Raw genomic sequence first — 7,171 nt, forward strand, 5'->3', positions numbered from 1 at the left:
AATATTAAATATTGGAGTAAAGAGCTGATGGGCTAGCATATGTAAATAAAAATTCGTACAGGAAGTGTGGGGGGGAGCGAGTTTAATGCTCTTGAGCATTTTTTCCCATGTACTCTAATAATCCAAGAACCAAGGTTTACATTTAAATTGTATTAGATGCCTATGTTTATGCCCAAAATATTTCTGATATTTAGTTATGTTCAAAAATTTAATTGGCTGGGAGGTGGAAAGGAGAATTCTATTCATTTTATGTATTTTGAGCAATATCAAGACAATAGGTGGAGCTAACAAGCAATAACCTAAATTACACTTGCAGATTGGAAAGAAAAGCAATAATTAACACAATATAAAGGACACTAAGGAAAATCTTGTATTAGAGTCTTTCTGCCAAGGTATTTTTTTAACAAGAACTACCCATGTTTGTTCTACTTCCATGAAAATGTTGGCATTTTTCTGCCCCTACCTGACTTCTCTCAGGTCACCCAAGAGGCTGGCCATTTCAGCCAGGCCTCAGAAATGCAGATAGTTCTTGTAAAGGGTTGTGCTCAGAAAGACCTTGCTGACTTTATTCCAATGAAGGACCTGGTGCAGTGCATTCTTATTTTACCCAGTGTATATGTGGAGATAATTAATTAGCATTGATTTTCTTTCTTGTGACTAAAACTGAAAATATTTTATGCAATGCATATTAATGTAAGGAGAATTTTTCAGGGTCTGTTTTTAAGTTTCTCCATTTGTCACAAATTATGATTTTTTTTTCCACAGAGAATATTTTGGGTTTTTTTTTCATTCTTATACTCGTTCCCAACCAAATATATATGCTTAACAGAATTTCCATAATGAACAAAGTTTTATACAGACTCTTTAATTTGTGCATTTGCTAAAATAAAATTAATGTTATGAAAACTTCAGATTATTTTTTCTGAATAAATTATTAGTGCTTTCTTATGTTACCCCAGAAGAATTCATTTTGAATAAGCTGATGTGCTTCCTGTAGAGCTGCAGTGAGTTGAAAAGTCACTCTCTTGCACTGCAATATTTTATTTCACTTTTAAATATGGATAGTTAGGGATATTCAGATACGTAATCTATAGTGTAGGGCTGAAATGCAGATCTGAGGATGATGCATGTATAAGTAGGTGTCTTTACAGTGGGATTTTAAAATAAGCTACCGTTGACCTCCTTATACAAGTATAATACAGTCACTCAGCTGTTAAAAACCTGATCCACTATTTTAAAAATATACGAAAACAAATTGTCTATCTTTCTGCCTGATCTCTTTTCAAGTGCTAACACAATGAAAACAGTGGGAGATCTGTCAATGCATTTGGATTGTCAATGATGGTTTTGTATAAATATTGTGTGAATATGAAATAAAATTCACACAGCAAAATATGATTTAATCTGCCTTTTCTCTGCAGCTCCATGGCTCATGCTGTGGTGTGAAATTCTCATTTTACACACTTTGCAGGCGGAGCACATGAATTATGCATTGAGCAAGAGAAATCTCCTTCTTCAAGTCCTATACGCATTTACCAGGTTCTATCTCTATTACCAAGATGAATTGCAAATGGATAAATGTTTGATGGAATATAGCTTAACTTCTTTGTTTAGTATTCATTTTTTCGCTAGCTGGCTCTCGGTAGGAAGCTGTTTGGAACTTGTAGTCTTATTTTTAAGAAAGAAAGATGAAAAGTAATGTTACAGAGGAATGGCAGACACATCAGAACCTTTTGATTGCCTTGATTTTGAATGTGATGCTTTTTGCATTCAGCAGAAATATCTGTTCGTAATGTTAACAGTCATTGGCTATTCATTATTCCTAGAAAGCCAATGAGTTTTCTTTGGGAATAAAACAAAGAAAAATAATTATGTCTGTAAGAGGAAAGACCAATTTAAATTGATTTTTTCTGTGTTTTTTAAAGAAACACATGCACACCACTGCTGAATATACATCCATATGTGTGTCTGTAAAAATATGCATATAAATATAAAAATACTTGTGTGATTACGGGTATACGCATGCATACTAACAGACACATAGCTCATAAGAGGCTGACACATTTGACTGAAGTAGAAAATAAGACTTGATCATACTTCAACATTAGCTTTATCTTTCTGCAGTTAGCTTCAGAGCCTGTGTTCTACATGGATGAGGTTGGTGGTTGCTATGATTATTTTTCTTTAATACAGTAAACTGATTGTACTTAAGTACAATATTCCGATAAGGTGGGCAGCAGAAGTTTTTCTTGCCATCCATTACCTTGAGGTAGTTAGTGATTCTGTATTTCTCTCTCTTCTAAGATTATGAGAGGGAGTTGTTTTTATTTTATTTTGTCAAGAAAAAATAGTACAGGATAGCATTTATTATCCTTTCTCAATGTTGAAACAAAATGGCTTCTGTTTTGAAATGTAAAAAATATATTCCCTCTTAGAGTTTTTTTCCATTTTTAAAGATGAAGTACATAGTAAAATATTATCAGTGCAGAAATGGGTTTTATTTTATTGAATTACTTGCCAAGCTTTGCAATATGTACTCAGTAACTACCTTGGAATGGTAAAATGAATACTAGAAACCCTCAAATGAAGCCTAACATTTCTGGCATTTGTGACAGTGCAGAACATCCTACCACAGAGATTTCAGTGTATAGATAAATAAAAAGAAAATTTCATATGGAAAGCTTTATTTAAATGAAAATTGTCAAAGAAAAAAAAGTCTTGAATGAGACAAATTCAAAATGTGAGCAGCTCTGCTGAACTTCTGGGACTTTGGGGTATGTCCAAAAATGAAAAAGATGTGCTCAGTTAAGAGTCCACCTAAAACCTTTTGTCATCCAGCATGCTCTGTCCCCTTAAATGGGAACCTGATATCAACGAGACAGAAATGGCTTGGTCACCCTGCCTTCCTCCCCTGCCTCCACCCATCCTCACCCGCTCGGTGCCACAGTGGGGAGCAGCCCTTGGGTTTCTGGCCCCTTTCCCACAGGCAAGTCGTTCCTCTGTGTCATTTATACTGTTATGGTATTGCTAATTTTCTGTAGTTACTACATTGCTGAGTTTCACAACCTGTGACCTCATGATAGATGATTGCTTCAAAGTTTGAAGAAGCAAGCTTGCTATGCGTAGTCTTGCTCCTAAATATGGCTCCTGAGGGCTTTTATTTTTCCCCTCCTAGGCTAGCAATGCTGTCAATGGCAGAAATAAAGAAGAGTCCAACTTCTCTTCCTTGAGCTTTAGCCTCTCATGTGGATGAGCCACTTTTCACAGAATTTAATTGGCTGCATAATAAAAGGGAATTTGAGAAATCCCATCTCTACTGGGAGGATTAGCAAATGCAGAACTACAGCTATAAATAACCTTTCAACTTTAATCATAGCTGAAGATGGAACTGGATCTTAGTGACAAGTGGAGGGAGAGCAAAGGCAGAAGTAGTTCTGCAGCTGATCTACGTGAAGAATACCTGAGAGGAGGTAGGAAGAGCATGATACTCATCAGACAGAGGAGCATCCAGCAGGAAGGGTGTCGTCCAGGTTCTGGCAAGGTTCAAAGATCAGTCCTTTTTAGTGAACCACTATGTTGGCAGCTTGTTTTGAGTCGCTTTCCAGCAGTCACACCTAAATTCTCTCTTGAATCATCACTGCCCAGATATGGTTTTGTAGGTAGGACCAGCATCATTGCAGATGATACCAAACTGGGAAGAGTTTGAGAACTTCCTTAGAGTGATGATGCATAGAGCAGAAAAAAAATAGCATTTGACAAAAGTCAAGGTTGAACTGCAGAACTGTCAAAACAGGTGACAAATACATTTAATTACAAATTTAGTGCACTTATTCATTGAGAAATACTAAACATGGGCTACCTCCATATTCAGCTGGAGATCTCTTCAGAGTAGGAGCACAACTTAAATGGCATTTTAATATCTCAACTGCCAAGGTAATTTTTACAGGGGGAGATTTTTATTTTTATTATTATTTTAGGTTACTATGTCCATATAAGCTAGTTCTAATATCCACTCGAGCTGGTGTTAAAAAAAAAGTGTGAATGATGGTATTTTTTCCTTGTGTAAGGATATCTGGCTAGAATTACTGGGAATCCAGGAACTGCAGTAATGGGTTAGACTGTTGAGCTTGCCTGATACACAACCTCCAGCAGAGATGAGTGAGAGATGCTTAAGAATTTGCAAAATCCTATGGTGGAGAAATGAATGGTGGTGGTTCTTTCAAGCAGTTAGTTATGGGCACGCGGTCTCCTTCAAGAGTTTTATTGTTTCAAAGCGTTCTTAGCACTAGCTATTATATAACTGGATGTATTGTTCATGAAAGTCTGGCCTGGGTTTTTGCTGGGTGAATTAAAATTATCTCAGGAGTAGCTATGTCATCAGGAGAAACAAACTCAATTATTTTTTGAAACTGATGTAATGCAATGACTTATGAGAACAGCAGATTGCATGTGATGGCTTTAATAGGTTCTTGTTATTCTTCTGCCCTGTATTCCCAAAGATACTTAAATATTTTAACAACCATTGACTGACTGTTTTCTAGAATCTAGTTTCATTTTTAAATATATATATAAATAAAAGCAACTGCTCTTGTCCCTCTAAAACGTTTTTACCTAGGCAACAGAAGTTTCTAATATATATTTTTATTAGATGTTTTTGTGGTTTTGTGTTAGGAAAACGTATGCTCGTGGTATCCAGCCTTGTAGAACAGTATCGAATATCTGGACATTTCATAACTGGAATGTGGCCATGGATGGCTTTAGGCTTTTCAGGAAGGACAGGCCGGGAAGGCGAGATGGCGGAGTTGCTCTTTACATGAGAGAGCAACTGGAAGGTATGGAGCTCAGCATAGGGGAGGACGAAGCGCGGGTCGAGAGCCTGTGGGTGAGGATTAAAGGGCAGGACAACAGGGGCGACACGGTTGTGAGAGTTTACTACAGGCCACCTGATCAGGGAGAGGAAGTGGATGAGACCTTCTACAGGCAGCTGCAAGAAGCCTCACGATCCCAGGCCCTGGCCCTTATGGGGGACTTCAACCACCCTGATGTCTGCTGGGATAATCACACAGCTAGGAGCTGACAGTCCAGGAGGTTCCTGCAGAACATTGCAGATAACTTCTTGATGCAGGTGGTTGATGAGCCAACAAGGTGAGGGGTGCTGCTAGACCTGATACTAACAAACAGAGATGGTCTAGTGGGAAATGTGAAGGTTGGGGGCAGTCTTGGCTGCAGCGACCACGAGATGATGGAATTCACGATCCTGCGAGGAGGAAGATGGACAAGAAGTAGGATTGCAACCCTGGACTTCAAGAGAGCTAACTTAGACCTCTTCAGAGAGCTCCTTGGAGGAATCCCCTGGGCAAGGGTCCTAGAAGGAAAGGGGGTCCAGGAGAGTTGGCTAATATTCAAACACCACTTCCTCCAAGCTCAGGATCAGTGCATTCCTACAGGAAAGAAGTCGAGCAAAGGTGGGCAGGAGACCTGCGTGGATGGACAAGGAGCTGTTGGGTAAACTTAATGAGAAAAAGAGCATGTACGTACTGTGGAAGAAGGGCCAGGCCACATGGGAAGAATATAGGAACATTGTCAGAGAATGCAGGGATGCAGCAAGGAAAGCCAAGGCCCGTTTGGAATTAGAGTCAGCGAGAGATGTCAGGGACAACAGGAAGGGCTTCTATAAATACATCAGCAGCAAGAGGAAGGCAAGGGAAAATGTTAGTCAGCTGCTGAATGGGGAGGGTGCCTTGGTGGCAGAGGATGCAGAGAAGGCAGAGTTACTAAATGCCTTTCATAGAATCATAGAATCATAGAATGCTTAGGGTTGGAAGGGACCTCTAGAGATCATCTAGTCCAACCCCCCTGCATACGCAGGGACACCTAGAGCACGTGGCACAGGACTGCATCCAAGCGGGTTTTGAAGATCTCCAGAGAAGGAGACTCCACAACCTCTCTGGGCAGCCTGTTCCAGGGCTCTGGCACCCTCACTGTTAAGAAATTTTTCCTTAAGTTCCTATGGAATTTTTGGTGTTTCAGTTTCCGGCCATTTCCTCTAGTCCTATCAGTGGCCACCACTGAAAAGAGACCATCACCGTCCTCTGCACTCCCTCCCTTGAGGTACTTATAGACACTGATTAGATCCCCTCTCAGCCTTCTCTTCTCCAGGCTGAACAGGCCCAGCTCCCTCAGCCTCTCCTCATAGGGCAGATGTTCCAGGCCCCTGATCATCCTTTGCCTCAGTCTTTACTGCTAAGGCCTGTCCCCACGAACTACAGAGCCCGGAGACAAGAGAGAGAACCAGGAGAAAGGAGGACTTTCTGCTGGTCGAGGAGGACTGGGTTAGGGATTATTTAGGCAGCCTGGGCATCCATAAATCTATGGGCCCGGATGGGATGCACCCAAGAGTGCTGAGGGAACTGGCAGGGGTCACTGCTCAGCCGCTCTCCATCATCTTCGAGAGATCATGGAGGGCGGGGAGGTGCCGGGGGACTGGAAGAAACTAACGTCACTCCAGTCTTCAAAAAGGGCAAGAGGGAGGAGCCGGGAAACTGCAGGCAGGTCAGCCTCACCTCCGTCCCTGGAAAGGTGATGGAGCAGCTCATCCTAGAGACCATCTCTAGGCATGTCAAGGAAAAGAAGGTGATCAGGAGCAGTCAGCATGGATTCACCAAGGGGAAGTCGTGCCTGACAAACCTGATAGCCTTCTACAATGAGGTGACCGGCTGGATGGACGATGGGAGAGCCGTGGATGTTGTCTACCTCGACTTCAGCAAGGCTTTCGACACCGTCTCCCATAACATCCTAATGGGGAAGCTCCGGAAGTGTGGACTGGACGAGTGGACAGTGAGGTGGATTGAGGACTGGCTGGATGGCAGAGCCCAGAGGGTGGCGATAAATGAGGCCCAGTCTGGTTGGAGGCCCGTGGCCAGTGGTGTCCTGCACGGGTCAGTACTGGGCCTGGTGCTCTTCAACTTGTTCATCAACGACTTGGACGAGGGCACAGAGTGCACCCTCAGCAAGTTTGCAGATGACACCAACCTGGGAGGAGTGGCCGACACTCCCGAGGGCTGCGCTGCCATTCAGAGGGACCTGGACAGGATGGAGAGTTGGGCAGAGAGGCACCTCATGAGGTTCAACAAGGACGAGTGCAGGGTCCCGCACCTGGGGAGGAGTAACT

This window comes from Tinamus guttatus, unplaced genomic scaffold (genome assembly GCF_059628265.1).
Source record: "Tinamus guttatus ecotype Peru unplaced genomic scaffold, ASM5962826v1 Tinamus_guttatus_pri_ptg000168l, whole genome shotgun sequence".
Taxonomy (NCBI): Eukaryota; Metazoa; Chordata; class Aves; order Tinamiformes; family Tinamidae; genus Tinamus; species Tinamus guttatus.